The sequence below is a fragment of the Pseudophryne corroboree genome, unplaced genomic scaffold (assembly GCF_028390025.1).
Source record: "Pseudophryne corroboree isolate aPseCor3 unplaced genomic scaffold, aPseCor3.hap2 scaffold_1624, whole genome shotgun sequence".
Classification (NCBI taxonomy): Eukaryota; Metazoa; Chordata; class Amphibia; order Anura; family Myobatrachidae; genus Pseudophryne; species Pseudophryne corroboree.
The window spans coordinates 44,645-64,187 of record NW_026968259.1 but is presented as its reverse complement, the minus strand read 5'-3'; the positions used below and the strand labels follow the sequence as shown (position 1 = coordinate 64,187).

The 19,543-nt window shown below is 34.7% G+C and overlaps 4 non-coding genes across 4 annotated transcripts; all 4 read left to right on the top strand.

Moving 5' to 3' along the window:
- Positions 1-1,403: 1,403 nt before the first annotated feature.
- Positions 1,404-1,477, top strand: TRNAN-GUU (transfer RNA asparagine (anticodon GUU)). The gene has a single exon. It is a non-coding gene; the product is annotated as a tRNA-Asn (tRNA).
- Positions 1,478-3,739: 2,262 nt separating this feature from the next.
- TRNAY-AUA (transfer RNA tyrosine (anticodon AUA)) lies at positions 3,740-3,813 on the top strand. Its single transcript has one exon. It is a non-coding gene; the product is annotated as a tRNA-Tyr (tRNA).
- A 2,264-nt stretch (positions 3,814-6,077) lies between these two features.
- Positions 6,078-6,151, top strand: TRNAN-AUU (transfer RNA asparagine (anticodon AUU)). The gene has a single exon. It is a non-coding gene; the product is annotated as a tRNA-Asn (tRNA).
- Positions 6,152-16,605: 10,454 nt separating this feature from the next.
- On the top strand, positions 16,606-16,679 carry TRNAN-AUU (transfer RNA asparagine (anticodon AUU)). Its single transcript has one exon. It is a non-coding gene; the product is annotated as a tRNA-Asn (tRNA).
- The last annotated feature ends 2,864 nt before the right edge of the window (positions 16,680-19,543 follow it).

The following is a 19,543-nucleotide window of genomic DNA, read 5'->3' as shown; positions in this document are numbered from 1 at the left end:
CTACCTCTGGGTTATGGGTCCAGCATGCTTCCATTGCAGTACTCTGCTGCACATGTAAGTGCAAGAGATCCTGAAGCACTCCCTCATCATGGGAAAGTACCAATGTGTTTATTCATTGGTTGATGGAAGAAACATCTTACAAAAACTCTCCAGATTATTGATTTTTTAATATTTTTCTAGGAAACGTTCTAGATGTATGCTTATTAGCCTTTGTTAGTATGTACTGTTTGCAAAGTGTCTTGGTGGCGCAATCGGTTAGTGTGTTCGGCTATTAACCAAAAGGTCGGTGGTTCAATCCCACCCAGGGACGTAATTGACCTTGTGATCAGATTTTGGTGATATTTAAGTAGACAAGTCAAAATTTCAAACCCCCTCTTATTGTGTAGGGTACCTGGCCTTCTCTGATGTAATCAGAGTTAGATTTGATTCAGTGATTTTATAAAAAACAGCTAGGAAGCACAATTTAGCAGTGGGTTGCAGAGAAAAAAAATATGCTGGCAGAAAAATCCAATTGAGTGATTAAACAGCTCTTCATTTTCTGGAATTTATTTTTATGCTAACAAATTTGTTCTCTGAAAAGTGTCCACAAAGCCAAGTCTCTGATTAACACCTTTGTAAGGATGGTTTTTCACCTATTACTAAATTAAACTTGCTTCATTGGAAAGGCAGCAAGATGCATCCTCATTTCAATGTCTACTGAAATAATACAGGTTGACACCAGGAAACATTAACGCCACTGCATCTTTGCTGCTTTCTCACATGGAAGTCTGTTTAATGTGAAAACAAGGTGATATCTAATTAGCACACAGGTAAGGAATTACGAAAATCTTTATTTAAGGGTGAAGATGTTTCTCACAAAATTGTTGCCCCAATGCATCATTGAAATTCAAGCTGGAAAGATGATTTTAATATATCACTTGTACATTTTGTATTGCTCTTCTGGTGACAATGTAGTTTTTTTGTCAATTACCATTTTAATAACAGGGTAAAGAAAATTAAGTGGATTTTTGAAAGAAAACTATACTGTCAATATACTATTAAAACAAATTAAAATGGTAAAAGTTATTGTACTTTAAGTAAAAATAAAAGAGCAAAAATATCAATCCCAGTTTTGATTACTTAAATTAACAAAAAAAATGCATATAGCAAAGGATAGTTTCAATCTGCCTACCTCTGGGTTATGGGTCCAGCATGCTTCCATTGCAGTACTCTGCTGCCCATGTAAGTGCAAGAGATCCTGAAGCACTCACTCATCATGGGAAAGTACCAATGTGTTTATTCGTTGGTTGATGGAAGAAACATCTTACAAAAACTCTCCAGATTATTGATTTTTTAATGTTTTTCTAGGAAACGTTCTAGATGTATGCTTATTAGCCTTTGTCAGTATGTACTTTTTGCAAAGTGTCTCTGTGGCGCAATCGGTTAGTGTGTTTGGCTGTTAACCAAAAGGTTGGTGGTTCAATCCCACCCAGGGACGTAATTAACCTTGTGATCAGATTTTGGTGATATTTAAGTAGACAAGTCAAAATTTCAAACCTCCTCTTATGGTGTAGGGTACATGGCCTTCTCTGATGTAATCAGAGTTAGATTTGATTCAGTGATTTTATAAAAAACAGCTAGGAAGCACAATTTAGCAGTGGGTTGCAGAGAAAAAAAAATATGCTGGCAGAAAAATCCAATCGAGTAATTAAACAGCTCTTCATTTTCTGGCTTTATTTTTATGCTAACAAATTTGTTCTCTGAAAAGTGTCCACAAAGCCAAGTCTCTGATTAACACCTTTGTAAGGATGGTTTTTCACCTATTACTAAATTAAACTTGCTTCATTGGAAAGGCAGCAAGATGCATCCTCATTTCAATGTCTACTGAAATAATACAAGTTGACACCAGGAAACATTAACGCCACTGCATCCTTGCTGCTTTCTCATGTGGAAGTCTGTTTAATGTGAAAACAAGGTGATATCTAATTAGCACACAGGTAAGGAATTAAGAAAATCTTTATTTAAGGGTGAAGATGTTTCTCACAAAATTGTTGACCCAATGCATCATTGAAATTCAAGCTGGAAAGATGATTTTAATATATCACTTGTACATTTTGTATTGCTCTTCTGGTGACAATGTAGTTTGTTTTTGTCAATTACCATTTTAATAATAGGGTAAAGAAAATGAAGTGGATTTTTGAAAGAAAACAATACTGTCAATATACTATTAAAACAAATTAAAATGGTAAAAGTTATTGTACTTTAAGTAAAAATAAAAGAGACAAAATATCAATCCCAGTTTTGGATTACTTTAATTAACAAAAAAAAATGCATATAGCAGAGGATAGTTTCAATCTGCCTACCTCTGGGTTATGGGCCCAGCATGCTTCCATTGCAGTACTCTGCTGCACATGTAAGTGCAAGAGATCCTGAAGCACTCACTCATCATGGGAAAGTACCAATGTGTTTCTTCGTTGGTTGATGGAAGAAACATCTTACAAAAACTCTCCAGATTATTGACATTTTAAAGTTTTTCTAGGAAACGTTTTAGATGAATGCTTATTAGCCTTTGTCAGTATGGAAATTTGCAAAGTGTCTCTGTGGCGCAATCAGTTAGTATGTATGGCTTTTAACCAAAAGGTTGGTGGTTTAATCCCACCCAGGGACCTAATTGACCTTGTTATCAGATTTTGGTGATCTTTAAGTAGACAAGTCAAAATTTCAAACCCCCTGTTATGGTGTAGGGTACTTGGCCTTCTCTGATGTAATCAGAGTTAGATTTGATTCAGTGATTTTATAAAAACAGCTAGGAAGCACAATTTAGCAGTGGGTTGCAGAGAAAAAAAATATGCTGGCAGAAAAATCCAATTGAGTGATTAAACAGCTCTTTATTTTCTTGCTTTATTTTTATGCTAACAAATTTGTTCTCTGAAAAGTGTCCACAAAGCCAAGTCTCTGATTAACACCTTTGTAAGGATGGTTTTTCACCTATTACTAAATTAAACTTGCTTCATTGGAAAGGCAGCAAGATGCATCCTCATTTCAATGTCTACTGAAATAATACAGGTTGACACCAGGAAACATTAACGCCACTGCATCCTTGCTGCTTTCTCATGTAAAAGTCTGTTTAATATGAAAACAAGGTGATATCTAATTAGCACACAGGTAAGGAATTAAGAAAATCTTTATTTAAGGGTGAAGATGTTTCTCACAAAATCGTTGCCCCAATGCATCATTGAAATTCAAGCTGGAAAGATGATTTTAATATATCACTTGTACATTTTGTATTGCTCTTCTGGTGACAATGTAGTTTTTTTTGTCAATTACCATTTTAATAATAGGGTAAAGAAAATTAAGTGGATTTTTGAAAGAAAACTATACTGTCAATATACTATTAAAACAAATTAAAATGGTAAAAGTTATTGTACTTTAAGTAAAAATAAAAGAGCAAAAATATCAATCCCAGTTTTGATTACTTAAATTAACAAAAAAAATGCATATAGCAAAGGATAGTTTCAATCTGCCTACCTCTGGGTTATGGGTCCAGCATGCTTCCATTGCAGTACTCTGCTGCACATGTAAGTGCAAGAGATCCTGAAGCACTCACTCATCATGGGAAAGTACCAATGTGTTTATTCATTGGTTGATGGAAGAAACATCTTACAAAAACTCTCCAGATTATTGATTTTTTAATATTTTTCTAGGAAACGTTCTAGATGTATGCTTATTAGCCTTTGTCAGTATGTACTGTTTACAAAGTGTCTCGGTGGCGCAATCGGTTAGTGTGTTCGGCTATAAACCAAAAGGTTGGTGGTTCAATCCCACCCAGGGACGTAATTGACCTTGTGATCAGATTTTGGTGATATTTAAGTAGACAAGTCAAAATTTCAAACCCCCTCTTATTGTGTAGGGTACCTGGCCTTCTCTGATGTAATCAGAGTTAGATTTGATTCAGTGATTTTATAAAAAACAGCTAGGAAGCACAATTTAGCAGTGGGTTGCAGAGAAAAAAAATATGCTGGCAGAAAAATCCAATCGAGTGATTAAACAGCTCTTCATTTTCTGGCTTTATTTTTATGCTAACAAATTTGTTCTCTGAAAAGTGTCCACAAAGCCAAGTCTCTGATTAACACCTTTGTAAGGATGGTTTTTCACCTATTACTAAATTAAACTTGCTTCATTGGAAAGGCAGCAAGATGCATCCTCATTTCAATGTCTACTGAAATAATTCAAGTTGACACCAGGAAACATTAACGCCACTGCATCCTTGCTGCTTTCTCATGTGGAAGTCTGTTTAATGTGAAAACAAGGTGATATCTAATTAGCACACAGGTAAGGAATTAAGAAAATCTTTATTTAAGGGTGAAGATGTTTCTCACAAAATTGTTGACCCAATGCAACATTGAAATTCAAGCTGGAAAGATGATTTTAATATATCACTTGTACATTTTGTATTGCTCTTCTGGTGACAATGTAGTTTGTTTTTGTCAATTACCATTTTAATAATAGGGTAAAGAAAATGAAGTGGATTTTTGAAAGAAAACAATACTGTCAATATACTATTAAAACAAATTAAAATGGTAAAAGTTATTGTACTTTAAGTAAAAATAAAAGAGACAAAATATCAATCCCAGTTTTGGATTACTTTAATTAACAAAAAAAAAATGCATATAGCAGAGGATAGTTTCAATCTGCCTACCTCTGGGTTATGGGCCCAGCATGCTTCCATTGCAGTACTCTGCTGCACATGTAAGTTCAAGAGATCCTGAAGCACTCACTCATCATGGGAAAGTACCAATGTGTTTCTTCGTTGGTTGATGGAAGAAACATCTTACAAAAACTCTCCAGATTATTGACTTTTTAAAGTTTTTCTAGGAAACGTTTTAGATGAATGCTTATTAGCCTTTGTCAGTATGGACTTTTGCAAAGTGTCTCTGTGGCGCAATCAGTTAGTATGTACGGCTATTAACCAAAAGGTTGGTGGTTCAATCCCACCCAGGGACCTAATTGACCTTGTTATCAGATTTTGGTGATCTTTAAGTAGACAAGTCAAAATTTCAAACCCCCTGTTATGGTGTAGGGTACCTGGCCTTCTCTGATGTAATCAGAGTTAGATTTGATTCAGTGATTTTATAAAAACAGCTAGGAAGCACAATTTAGCAGTGGGTTGCAGAGAAAAAAAATATGCTGGCAGAAAAATCCAATTGAGTGATTAAACAGCTCTTTATTTTCTGGCTTTATTTTTATGCTAACAAATTTGTTCTCTGAAAAGTGTCCACAAAGCCAAGTCTCTGATTAACACCTTTGTAGGGATGGTTTTTCACCTATTACTAAATTAAACTTGCTTCATTGGAAAGGCAGCAAGATGTATCCTCATTTCAATGTCTACTGAAATAATACAGGTTGACACCAGGAAACATTAACGCCACTGCATCCTTGCTGCTTTCTCATGTGGAAGTCTGTTTAATGTGAAAACAAGGTGGTATCTAATTAGCACACAGGTAAGGAATTACGAAAATCTTTATTTAAGGGTGAAGATGTTTCTCACAAAATTGTTGCCCCAATGCATCATTGAAATTCAAGCTGGAAAGATGATTTTAATATATCACTTGTACATTTTGTATTGCTCTTCTGGTGACAATGTAGTTTTTTTGTCAATTACCATTTTAATAACAGGGTAAAGAAAATTAAGTGGATTTTTGATAGAAAACTATACTGTCAATATACTATTAAAACAAATTAAAATGGTAAAAGTTATTGTACTTTAAGTAAAAATAAAAGAGCCAAAATATCAATCCCAGTTTTGGATTACTTTAATTAACAAACAAAAAAATGCATATAGCAGAGGATAGTTTCAATCTGCCTACCTCTGGGTTATGGGCCCAGCATACTTCCATTGCAGTACTCTGCTGCACATGTAAGTGCAAGAGATCCTGAAGCACTCACTCATCATGGGAAAGTACCAATGTGTTTCTTCGTTGGTTGATGGAAGAAACATCTTACAAAAACTCTCCAGATTATTGACTTTTTAAAGTTTTTCTAGGAAACGTTTTAGATGAATGCTTATTAGCCTTTGTCAGTATGGACTTTTGCAAAGTGTCTCTGTGGTGCAATCGGTTAGTGTGTTTGGCTATTAACCAAAAGGTTGGTGGTTCAATCCCACCCAGGGACATAATTAACCTTGTGATCAGATTTTGGTGATATTTAAGTAGACAAGTCAAAATTTCAAACCTCATCTTATGGTGTAGGGTACATGGCCTTCTCTGATGTAATCAGAGTTAGATTTGATTCAGTGATTTTATAAAAAACAGCTAGGAAGCACAATTTAGCAGTGGGTTGCAGAGAAAAAAAATATGCTGGCAGAAAAATCCAATCGAGTGATTAAACAGCTCTTCATTTTCTGGCTTTATTTTTATGCTAACAAATTTGTTCTCTGAAAAGTGTCCACAAAGCCAAGTCTCTGATTAACACCTTTGTAAGGATGGTTTTTCACCTATTACTAAATTAAACTTGCTTCATTGGAAAGGCAGCAAGATGCATCCTCATTTCAATGTCTACTGAAATAATACAAGTTGACACCAGGAAACATTAACGCCACTGCATCCTTGCTGCTTTCTCATGTGGAAGTCTGTTTAATGTGAAAACAAGGTGATATCTAATTAGCACACAGGTAAGGAATTAAGAAAATCTTTATTTAAGGGTGAAGATGTTTCTCACAAAATTGTTGACCCAATGCAACATTGAAATTCAAGCTGGAAAGATGATTTTAATATATCACTTGTACATTTTGTATTGCTCTTCTGGTGACAATGTAGTTTGTTTTTGTCAATTACCATTTTAATAATAGGGTAAAGAAAATGAAGTGGATTTTTGAAAGAAAACAATACTGTCAATATACTATTAAAACAAATTAAAATGGTAAAAGTTATTGTACTTTAAGTAAAAATAAAAGAGACAAAATATCAATCCCAGTTTTGGATTACTTTAATTAACAAAAAAAAAAATGCATATAGCAGAGGATAGTTTCAATCTGCCTACCTCTGGGTTATGGGCCCAGCATGCTTCCATTGCAGTACTCTGCTGCACATGTAAGTTCAAGAGATCCTGAAGCACTCACTCATCATGGGAAAGTACCAATGTGTTTCTTCGTTGGTTGATGGAAGAAACATCTTACAAAAACTCTCCAGATTATTGACTTTTTAAAGTTTTTCTAGGAAACGTTTTAGATGAATGCTTATTAGCCTTTGTCAGTATGGACTTTCGCAAAGTGTCTCTGTGGCGCAATCAGTTAGTATGTACAGCTATTAACCAAAAGGTTGGTGGTTCAATCCCACCCAGGGACCTAATTGACCTTGTTATCAGATTTTGGTGATCTTTAAGTAGACAAGTCAAATTTCATATCCCCCTGTTATGGTGTAGGGTACCTGGCCTTCTCTGATGTAATAAGAGTTAGATTTGATTCAGTGATTTTATAAAAACATCTAGGAAGCACAATTTAGCAGTGGGTTGCAGAGAAAAAGAAATATGCTGGCAAAAAAATCAAATTGCGTGATTAAACAGCTCTTCATTTTCTGGCTTTATTTTTATGCTAACAAATTTGTTCTCTGAAAAGTGTCCACAAAGCCAAGTCTCTGATTAACACCTTTGTAGGGATGGTTTTTCACCTATTACTAAATTAAACTTGCTTCATTGGAAAGGCAGCAAGATGCATCCTCATTTCAATGTCTACTGAAATAATACAGGTTGACACCAGGAAACATTAACGCCACTGCATCCTTGCTGCTTTCTCATGTGGAAGTCTGTTTAATGTGAAAACAAGGTGATATCTAATTAGCACACAGGTAAGAAATTACGAAAATCTTTATTTAAGGGTGAAGATGTTTCTCACAAAATTGTTGCCCCAATGCATCATTGAAATTCAAGCTGGAAAGATGATTTTAATATATCACTTGTACATTTTGTATTGCTCTTCTGGTGACAATGTAGTTTTTTTTGTCAATTACCATTTTAATAATAGGGTAAAGAAAATTAAGTGGATTTTTGAAAGAAAACTATACTGTCAATATACTATTAAAACAAATTAAAATGGTAAAAGTTATTGTACTTTAAGTAAAAATAAAAGAGCAAAAATATCAATCCCAGTTTTGATTACTTAAATTAACAAAAAAAAATGCATATAGCAAAGGATAGTTTCAATCTGCCTACCTCTGGGTTATGGGTCCAGCATGCTTCCATTGCAGTACTCTGCTGCACATGTAAGTGCAAGAGATCCTGAAGCACTCACTCATCATGGGAAAGTACCAATGTGTTTATTCATTGGTTGATGGAAGAAACATCTTACAAAAACTCTCCAGATTATTGATTTTTTAATATTTTTCTAGGAAACGTTCTAGATGTATGCTTATTAGCCTTTGTCAGTATGTACTGTTTGCAAAGTGTCTCGGTGGCGCAATCGGTTAGTGTGTTTGGCTATTAACCAAAAGGTTGGTGGTTCAATCCCACCCAGGGACGTAATTGACCTTGTGATCAGATTTTGGTGATATTTAAGTAGACAAGTCAAAATTTCAAACCCCCTCTTATTGTGTAGGGTACCTGGCCTTCTCTGATGTAATCAGAGTTAGATTTGATTCAGTGATTTTATAAAAAAAACAGCTAGGAAGCACAATTTAGCAGTGGGTTGCAGAGAAAAAAAATATGCTGGCAGAAAAATCCAATTGAGTGATTAAACAGCTCTTCATTTTCTGGAATTTATTTTTATGCTAACAAATTTGTTCTCTGAAAAGTGTCCACAAAGCCAAGTCTCTGATTAACACCTTTGTAAGGATGGTTTTTCACCTATTACTAAATTAAACTTGCTTCATTGGAAAGGCAGCAAGATGCATCCTCATTTCAATGTCTACTGAAATAATACAGGTTGACACCAGGAAACATTAAAGCCACTGCATCCTTGCTGCTTTCTCATGTGGAAGTCTGTTTAATGTGAAAACAAGGTGATATCTAATTAGCACACAGGTAAGAAATTACGAAAATCTTTATTTAAGGGTGAAGATGTTTCTCACAAAATTGTTGCCCCAATGCATCATTGAAATTCAAGCTGGAAAGATGATTTTAATATATCACTTGTACATTTTGTATTGCTCTTCTGGTGACAATGTAGTTTTTTTTGTCAATTACCATTTTAATAATAGGGTAAAGAAAATTAAGTGGATTTTTGAATGAAAACTATACTGTCAATATACTATTAAAACAAATTAAAATGGTAAAAGTTATTGTACTTTAAGTAAAAATAAAAGAGCAAAAATATCAATCCCAGTTTTGATTACTTAAATTAACAAAAAAAAATGCATATAGCAAAGGATAGTTTCAATCTGCCTACCTCTGGGTTATGGGTCCAGCATGCTTCCATTGCAGTACTCTGCTGCACATGTAAGTGCAAGAGATCCTGAAGCACTCACTCATCATGGGAAAGTACCAATGTGTTTATTCATTGGTTGATGGAAGAAACATCTTACAAAAACTCTCCAGATTATTGATTTTTTAATATTTTTCTAGGAAACGTTCTAGATGTATGCTTATTAGCCTTTGTCAGTATGTACTTTTTGCAAAGTGTCTCGGTGGCGCAATCGGTTAGTGTGTTTGGCTATTAACCAAAAGGTTGGTGGTTCAATCCCACCCAGGGACGTAATTGACCTTGTGATCAGATTTTGGTGATATTTAAGTAGACAAGTCAAAATTTCAAACCCCCTCTTATTGTGTAGGGTACCTGGCCTTCTCTGATGTAATCAGAGTTAGATTTGATTCAGTGATTTTATAAAAAAACAGCTAGGAAGCACAATTTAGCAGTGGGTTGCAGAGAAAAAAAATATGCTGGCAGAAAAATCCAATTGAGTGATTAAACAGCTCTTCATTTTCTGGAATTTATTTTTATGCTAACAAATTTGTTCTCTGAAAAGTGTCCACAAAGCCAAGTCTCTGATTAACACCTTTGTAAGGATGGTTTTTCAACTATTACTAAATTAAACTTGCTTCATTGGAAAGGCAGCAAGATGCATCCTCATTTCAATGTCTACTGAAATAATACAGGTTGACACCAGGAAACATTAAAGCCACTGCATCCTTGCTGCTTTCTCATGTGGAAGTCTGTTTAATGTGAAAACAAGGTGATATCTAATTAGCACACAGGTAAGGAATTACGAAAATCTTTATTTAAGGGTGAAGATGTTTCTCACAAAATTGTTGCCCCAATGCATCATTGAAATTCAAGCTGGAAAGATGATTTTAATATATCACTTGTACATTTTGTATTGCTCTTCTGGTGACAATGTAGTTTTTTTGTCAATTACCATTTTAATAACAGGGTAAAGAAAATTAAGTGGATTTTTGAAAGAAAACTATACTGTCAATATACTATTAAAACAAATTAAAATGGTAAAAGTTATTGTACTTTAAGTAAAAATAAAAGAGCCAAAATATCAATCCCAGTTTTGGATTACTTTAATTAACAAACAAAAAAATGCATATAGCAGAGGATAGTTTCAATCTGCCTACCTCTGGGTTATGGGCCCAGCATGCTTCCATTGCAGTACTCTGCTGCACATGTAAGTGCAAGAGATCCTGAAGCACTCACTTATCATGGGAAAGTACCAATGTGTTTCTTCGTTGGTTGATGGAAGAAACATTTTACAAAAACTCTCCAGATTATTGACTTTTTAAAGTTTTTCTAGGAAACGTTTTAGATGAATGCTTATTAGCCTTTGTCAGTATGGACTTTTGCAAAGTGTCTCTGTGGCGCAATCAGTTAGTGTGTTTGGCTATTAACCAAAAGGTTGGTGGTTCAATCCCACCCAGGGACGTAGTTAACCTTGTGATCAGATTTTGGTGATATTTAAGTAGACAAGTCAAAATTTCAAACCTCCTCTTATGGTGTAGGGTACATGGCCTTCTCTGATGTAATCAGAGTTAGATTTGATTCAGTGATTTTATAAAAAACAGCTAGGAAGCACAATTTAGCAGTGGGTTGCAGAGAAAAAAAATATGCTGGCAGAAAAATCCAATCGAGTGATTAAACAGCTCTTCATTTTCTGGCTTTATTTTTATGCTAACAAATTTGTTCTCTGAAAAGTGTCCACAAAGCCAAGTCTCTGATTAACACCTTTGTAAGGATGGTTTTTCACCTATTACTAAATTAAACTTGCTTCATTGGAAAGGCAGCAAGATGCATCCTCATTTCAATGTCTACTGAAATAATACAAGTTGACACCAGGAAACATTAACGCCACTGCATCCTTGCTGCTTTCTCATGTGGAAGTCTGTTTAATGTGAAAACAAGGTGATATCTAATTAGCACACAGGTAAGGAATTAAGAAAATCTTTATTTAAGGGTGAAGATGTTTCTCACAAAATTGTTGACCCAATGCAACATTGAAATTCAAGCTGGAAAGATGATTTTAATATATCACTTGTACATTTTGTATTGCTCTTCTGGTGACAATGTAGTTTGTTTTTGTCAATTACCATTTTAATAATAGGGTAAAGAAAATGAAGTGGATTTTTGAAAGAAAGCAATACTGTCAATATACTATTAAAACAAATTAAAATGGTAAAAGTTATTGTACTTTAAGTAAAAATAAAAGAGACAAAATATCAATCCCAGTTTTGGATTACTTTAATTAACAAAAAAAAAAATGCATATAGCAGAGGATAGTTTCAATCTGCCTACCTCTGGGTTATGGGCCCAGCATGCTTCCATTGCAGTACTCTGCTGCACATGTAAGTTCAAGAGATCCTGAAGCACTCACTCATCATGGGAAAGTACCAATGTGTTTCTTCGTTGGTTGATGGAAGAAACATCTTACAAAAACTCTCCAGATTATTGACTTTTGAAAGTTTTTCTAGGAAACGTTTTAGATGAATGCTTATTAGCCTTTGTCAGTATGGACTTTTGCAAAGTGTCTCTGTGGCGCAATCAGTTAGTATGTACGGCTATTAACCATAAGGTTGGTGGTTCAATCCCACCCAGGGACCTAATTGACCTTGTTATCAGATTTTTGTGATCTTTAAGTAGACAAGTCAAAATTTCAAACCCCCTGTTATGGTGTAGGGTACCTGGCCTTCTCTGATGTAATCAGAGTTAGATTTGATTCAGTGATTTTATAAAAACAGCTAGGAAGCACAATTTAGCAGTGGGTTGCAGAGAAAAAAAATATGCTGGCAGAAAAATCCAATTGAGTGATTAAACAGCTCTTTATTTTCTGGCTTTATTTTTATGCTAACAAATTTGTTCTCTGAAAAGTGTCCACAAAGCCAAGTCTCTGATTAACACCTTTGTAAGGATGGTTTTTCACCTATTACTAAATTAAACTTGCTTCATTGGAAAGGCAGCAAGATGCATCCTCATTTCAATGTCTACTGAATTAATACAGGTTGACACCAGGAAACATTAACGCCACTGCATCCTTGCTGCTTTCTCTTGTGGAAGTCTGTTTAATGTGAAAACAAGGTGATATCTAATTAGCACACAGGTAAGGAATTAAGAAAATCTTTATTTAAGGGTGAAGATGTTTCTCACAAAATCGTTGCCCCAATGCATCATTGAAATTCAAGCTGGAAAGATGATTTTAATATATCACTTGTACATTTTGTATTGCTCTTCTGGTGACAATGTAGTTTGTTTTTGTCAATTACCATTTTAATAATAGGGTAAAGAAAATGAAGTGGATTTTTGAAAGAAAACAATACTGTCAATATACTATTAAAACAAATTAAAATGGTAAAAGTTATTGTACTTTAAGTAAAAATAAAAGAGCCAAAATATCAATCCCAGTTTTGGATTACTTTAATTAACAAACAAAAAAATGCATATAGCAGAGGATAGTTTCAATCTGCCTACCTCTGGGTTATGGGCCCAGCATGCTTCCATTGCTGTACTCTGCTGCACATGTAAGTGCAAGAGATCCTGAAGCACTCACTCATCATGGGAAAGTACCAATGTGTTTCTTCGTTGGTTGATAGAAGAAACATCTTACAAAAACTCTCCAGATTATTGACTTTTTTAAGTTTTTCTAGGAAACGTTTTAGATGAATGCTTATTAGCATTTGTCAGTATGTGCTTTTGCAAAGTGTCTCTGTGGCGCAATCAGTTAGTGTGTACGGCTATTAACCAAAAGGTTGGTGGTTCAATCCCACCCAGGGACGTAATTGACCTTGTTATCAGATTTTGGTGATCTTTAAGTAGACAAGTCAAATTTCATACCCCCTGTTATGGTGTAGGGTACCTGGCCTTCTCTGATGTAATCAGAGTTAGATTTGATTCAGTGATTTTATAAAAACATCTAGGAAGCACAATTTAGCAGTGGGTTGCAGAGAAAAAGAAATATGCTGGCAAAAAAATCAAATTGCGTGATTAAACAGCTCTTCATTTTCTGGCTTTATTTTTATGCTAACAAATTTGTTCTCTGAAAAGTGTCCACAAAGCCAAGTCTCTGATTAACACCTTTGTAGGGATGGTTTTTCACCTATTACTAAATTAAACTTGCTTCATTGGAAAGGCAGCAAGATGTATCCTCATTTCAATGTCTACTGAAATAATACAGGTTGACACCAGGAAACATTAACGCCACTGCATCCTTGCTGCTTTCTCATGTGGAAGTCTGTTTAATGTGAAAACAAGGTGATATCTAATTAGCACACAGGTAAGGAATTAAGAAAATCTTTATTTAAGGGTGAAGATGTTTCTCACAAAATTGTTGACCCAATGCAACATTGAAATTCAAGCTGGAAAGATGATTTTAATATATCACTTGTACATTTTGTATTGCTCTTCTGGTGACAATGTAGTTTGTTTTTGTCAATTACCATTTTAATAATAGGGTAAAGAAAATGAAGTGGATTTTTGAAAAAAAACAATACTGTCAATATACTATTAAAACAAATTAAAATGGTAAAAGTTATTGTACTTTAAGTAAAAATAAAAGAGACAAAATATCAATCCCAGTTTTGGATTACTTTAATTAACAAAAAAAAAATGCATATAGCAGAGGATAGTTTCAATCTGCCTACCTCTGGGTTATGGGCCCAGCATGCTTCCATTGCAGTACTCTGCTGCACATGTAAGTGCAAGAGATCCTGAAGCACTCACTCATCATGGGAAAGTACCAATGTGTTTCTTCGTTGGTTGATGGAAGAAACATCTTACAAAAACTCTCCAGATTATTAACTTTTGAAAGTTTTTCTAGGAAACGTTTTAGATGAATGCTTATTAGCCTTTGTCAGTATGTGCTTTTGCAAAGTGTCTCTGTGGCACAATCAGTTAGTGTGTACGGCTATTAACCAAAAGGTTGGTGGTTCAATCCCACCCAGGGACCTAATTGACCTTGTTATCAGATTTTGGTGATCTTTAAGTAGACAAGTCAAAATTTCAAACCCCCTGTTATGGTGTAGGGTACCTGGCCTTCTCTGATGTAATCAGAGTTAGATTTGATTCAGTGATTTTATAAAAACAGCTAGGAAGCACAATTTAGCAGTGGGTTGCAGAGAAAAAAAATATGCTGGCAGAAAAATCCAATTGAGTGATTAAACAGCTCTTCATTTTCTGGCTTTATTTTTATGCTAACAAATTTGTTCTCTGAAAAGTGTCCACAAAGCCAAGTCTCTGATTAACACCTTTGTAAGGATGGTTTTTCACCTATTACTAAATTAAACTTGCTTCATTGGAAAGGCAGCAAGATGCATCCTCATTTCAATGTCTACTAAAATAATACAAGTTGACACCAGGAAACATTAACGCCACTGCATCCTTGCTGCTTTCTCATGTGGAAGTCTGTTTAATATGAAAACAAGGTGATATCTAATTAGCACACAGGTAAGGAATTAAGAAAATCTTTATTTAAGGGTGAAGATGTTTCTCACAAAATCGTTGCCCCAATGCATCATTGAAATTCAAGCTGGAAATGTGATTTTAATATATCACTTGTACATTTTGTATTGCTCTTCTGGTGACAATGTAGTTTGTTTTTGTCAATTACCATTTTAATAATAGGGTAAAGAAAATGAAGTGGATTTTTGAAAGAAAACAATACTGTCAATATACTATTAAAACAAATTAAAATGGTAAAAGTTATTGTACTTTAAGTAAAAATAAAAGAGACAAAATATCAATCCCAGTTTTGGATTACTTTAATTAACAAAAAAAAATGCATATAGCAGAGGATAGTTTCAATCTGCCTACCTCTGGGTTATGGGCCCAGCATGCTTCCATTGCAGTACTCTGCTGCACATGTAAGTTCAAGAGATCCTGAAGCACTCACTCATCATGGGAAAGTACCAATGTGTTTCTTCGTTGGTTGATGGAAGAAACATCTTACAAAAACTCTCCAGATTATTGACTTTTTAAAGTTTTTCTAGGAAACGTTTTAGATGAATGCTTATTAGCCTTTGTCAGTATGGACTTTTGCAAAGTGTCTCTGTGGCGCAATCAGTTAGTATGTACGGCTATTAACCAAAAGGTTGGTGGTTCAATCCCACCCAGGGACCTAATTGACCTTGTTATCAGATTTTGGTGATCTTTAAGTAGACAAGTCAAAATTTCAAACCCCCTGTTATGGTGTAGGGTACCTGGCCTTCTCTGATGTAATCAGAGTTAGATTTGATTCAGTGATTTTATAAAAACAGCTAGGAAGCACAATTTAGCAGTGGGTTGCAGAGAAAAAAAATATGCTGGCAGAAAAATCCAATTGAGTGATTAAACAGCTCTTTATTTTCTGGCTTTATTTTTATGCTAACAAATTTGTTCTCTGAAAAGTGTCCACAAAGCCAAGTCTCTGATTAACACCTTTGTAAGGATGGTTTTTCACCTATTACTAAATAAAACTTGCTTCATTGGAAAGGCAGCAAGATGCATCCTCATTTCAATGTCTACTGAAATAATACAGGTTGACACCAGGAAACATTAACGCCACTGCATCCTTGCTGCTTTCTCATGTGGAAGTCTGTTTAATGTGAAAACAAGGTGATATCTAATTAGCACACAGGTAAGGAATTAAGAAAATCTTTATTTAAGGGTGAAGATGTTTCTCACAAAATCGTTGCCCCCATGCATCATTGAAATTCAAGCTGGAAAGATGATTTTAATATATCACTTGTACATTTTGTATTGCTCTTCTGGTGACAATGTAGTTTGTTTTTGTCAATTACCATTTTATTATAGGGTAAAGAAAATTAAGTGGATTTTTGAAAGAAAACAATACTGTCAATATACTATTAAAACAAATTAAAATGGTAAAAGTTATTGTACTTTAAGTAAAAATAAAAGAGCCAAAATATCAATCCCAGTTTTGGATTACTTTAATTAACAAACAAAAAAATGCATATAGCAGAGGATAGTTTCAATCTGCCTACCTCTGGGTTATGGGCCCAGCATGCTTCCATTGCAGTACTCTGCTGCACATGTAAGTGCAAGAGATCCTGAAGCACTCACTTATCATGGGAAAGTACCAATGTGTTTCTTCGTTGGTTGATGGAAGAAACATCTTACAAAAACTCTCCAGATTATTGACTTTTTAAAGTTTTTCTAGGAAACGTTTTAGATGAATGCTTATTAGCCTTTGTCAGTATGGACTTTTGCAAAGTGTCTCTGTGGCGCAATCGGTTAGTGTGTTTGGCTATTAACCAAAAGGTTGGTGGTTCAATCCCACCCAGGGACGTAATTAACCTTGTGATCAGATTTTGGTGATATTTAAGTAGACAAGTCAAAATTTCAAACCTCCTCTTATGGTGTAGGGTACATGGCCTTCTCTGATGTAATCAGAGTTAGATTTGATTCAGTGATTTTATAAAAAACAGCTAGGAAGCACAATTTAGCAGTGGGTTGCAGAGAAAAAAAATATGCTGGCAGAAAAATCCAATCGAGTGATTAAACAGCTCTTCATTTTCTGGCTTTATTTTTATGCTAACAAATTTGTTCTCTGAAAAGTGTCCACAAAGCCAAGTCTCTGATTAACACCTTTGTAAGGATGGTTTTTCACCTATTACTAAATTAAACTTGCTTCATTGGAAAGGCAGCAAGATGCATCCTCATTTCAATGTCTACTGAAATAATACAAGTTGACACCAGGAAACATTAATGCCACTGCATCCTTGCTGCTTTCTCATGTGGAAGTCTGTTTAATGTGAAAACAAGGTGATATCTAATTAGCACACAGGTAAGGAATTAAGAAAATCTTTATTTAAGGGTGAAGATGTTTCTCACAAAATTGTTGACCCAATGCAACATTGAAATTCAAGCTGGAAAGATGATTTTAATATATCACTTGTACATTTTGTATTGCTCTTCTGGTGACAATGTAGTTTGTTTTTGTCAATTACCATTTTAATAATAGGGTAAAGAAAATGAAGTGGATTTTTGAAAGAAAGCAATACTGTCAATATACTATTAAAACAAATTAAAATGGTAAAAGTTATTGTACTTTAAGTAAAAATAAAAGAGACAAAATATCAATCCCAGTTTTGGATTACTTTAATTAACAAAAAAAAAAATGCATATAGCAGAGGATAGTTTCAATCTGCCTACCTCTGGGTTATGGGCCCAGCATGCTTCCATTGCAGTACTCTGCTGCACATGTAAGTGCAAGAGATCCTGAAGCACTCACTCATCATGGGAAAGTACCAATGTGTTTCTTCGTTGGTTGATAGAAGAAACATCTTACAAAAACTCTCCAGATTATTGACTTTTTTAAGTTTTTCTAGGAAACGTTTCAGATGAATGCTTATTAGCATTTGTCAGTATGTACTTTTGCAAAGTGTCTCTGTGGCGCAATCAGTTAGTGTGTACGGCTATTAACCAAAAGGTTGGTGGTTCAATCCCACCCAGGGACGTAATTGACCTTGTTATCAGATTTTGGTGATCTTTAAGTAGACAAGTCAAATTTCATACCCCCTGTTATGGTGTAGGGTACCTGGCCTTCTCTGATGTAATCAGAGTTAGATTTGATTCAGTGATTTTATAAAAACATCTAGGAAGCACAATTTAGCAGTGGGTTGCAGAGAAAAAGAAATATGCTGGCAAAAAAATCAAATTGCGTGATTAAACAGCTCTTCATTTTCTGGCTTTATTTTTATGCTAACAAATTTGTTCTCTGAAAAGTGTCCACAAAGCCAAGTCTCTGATTAACACCTTTGTAGGGATGGTTTTTCACCTATTACTAAATTAAACTTGCTTCATTGGAAAGGCAGCAAGATGTATCCTCATTTCAATGTCTACTGAAATAATACAGGTTGACACCAGGAAACATTAACGCCACTGCATCCTTGCTGCTTTCTCATGTGGAAGTCTGTTTAATGTGAAAACAAGGTGATATCTAATTAGCACACAGGTAAGGAATTAAGAAAATCTTTATTTAAGGGTGAAGATGTTTCTCACAAAATTGTTGACCCAATGCATCATTGAAATTCAAGCTGGAAAGATGATTTTAATATATCACTTGTACATTTTGTATTGCTCTTCTGGTGACAATGTAGTTTGTTTTTGTCAATTACCATTTTAATAATAGGGTAAAGAAAATGAAGTGGATTTTTGAAAGAAAACAATACTGTCAATATACTATTAAAACAAATTAAAATGGTAAAAGTTATTGTACTTTAAGTAAAAATAAAACAGACAAAATATCAATCCCAGTTTTGGATTACTTTAATTAACAAACAAAAAAATGCATATAGCAGAGGATAGTTTCAATCTGCCTACCTCTGGGTTATGGGCCCAGCATGCTTCCATTGCAGTACTCTGCTGCACATGTAAGTTCAAGAGATCCTGAAGCACTCACTCATCATGGGAAAGTACCAATGTGTTTCTTCGTTGGTTGATGGAAGAAACATCTTACAAAAACTTTCCAGATTATTGACTTTTTAAAGTTTTTCTAGGAAACGTTTTAGATGAATGCTTATTAGCCTTTGTCAGTATGGACTTTTGCAAAGTGTCTCTGTGGCGCAATCAGTTAGTATGTACGGCTATTAACCAAAAGGTTGGTGGTTCAATCCCACCCAGGGACCTAATTGACCTTGTTATCAGATTTTGGTGATCTTTAAGTAGACAGTCAAAATTTCATACCCCCTTTTATGGTGTAGGGTACCTGGCCTTCTCTGATGTAATCAGAGTTAGATTTGATTCAGTGATTTTATAAAAACAGCTAGGAAGCACAATTTAGCAGTGGGTTGCAGAGAAAAAAAATATGCTGGCAGAAAAATCCAATTGAGTGATTAAACAGCTCTTTATTTTCTGGCTTTATTTTTATGCTAACAAATTTGTTCTCTGAAAAGTGTCCACAAAGCCAAGTCTCTGATTAACACCTTTGTAAGGATGGTTTTTCACCTATTACTAAATTAAACTTGCTTCATTGGAAAGGCAGCAAGATGCATCCTCATTTCAATGTCTACTGAAATAATACAGGTTGACACCAGGAAACATTAACGCCACTGCATCCTTGCTGCTTTCTCATGTGGAAGTCTGTTTAATGTGAAAACAAGGTGATATCTAATTAGCACACAGGTAAGGAATTAAGAAAATCTTTATTTA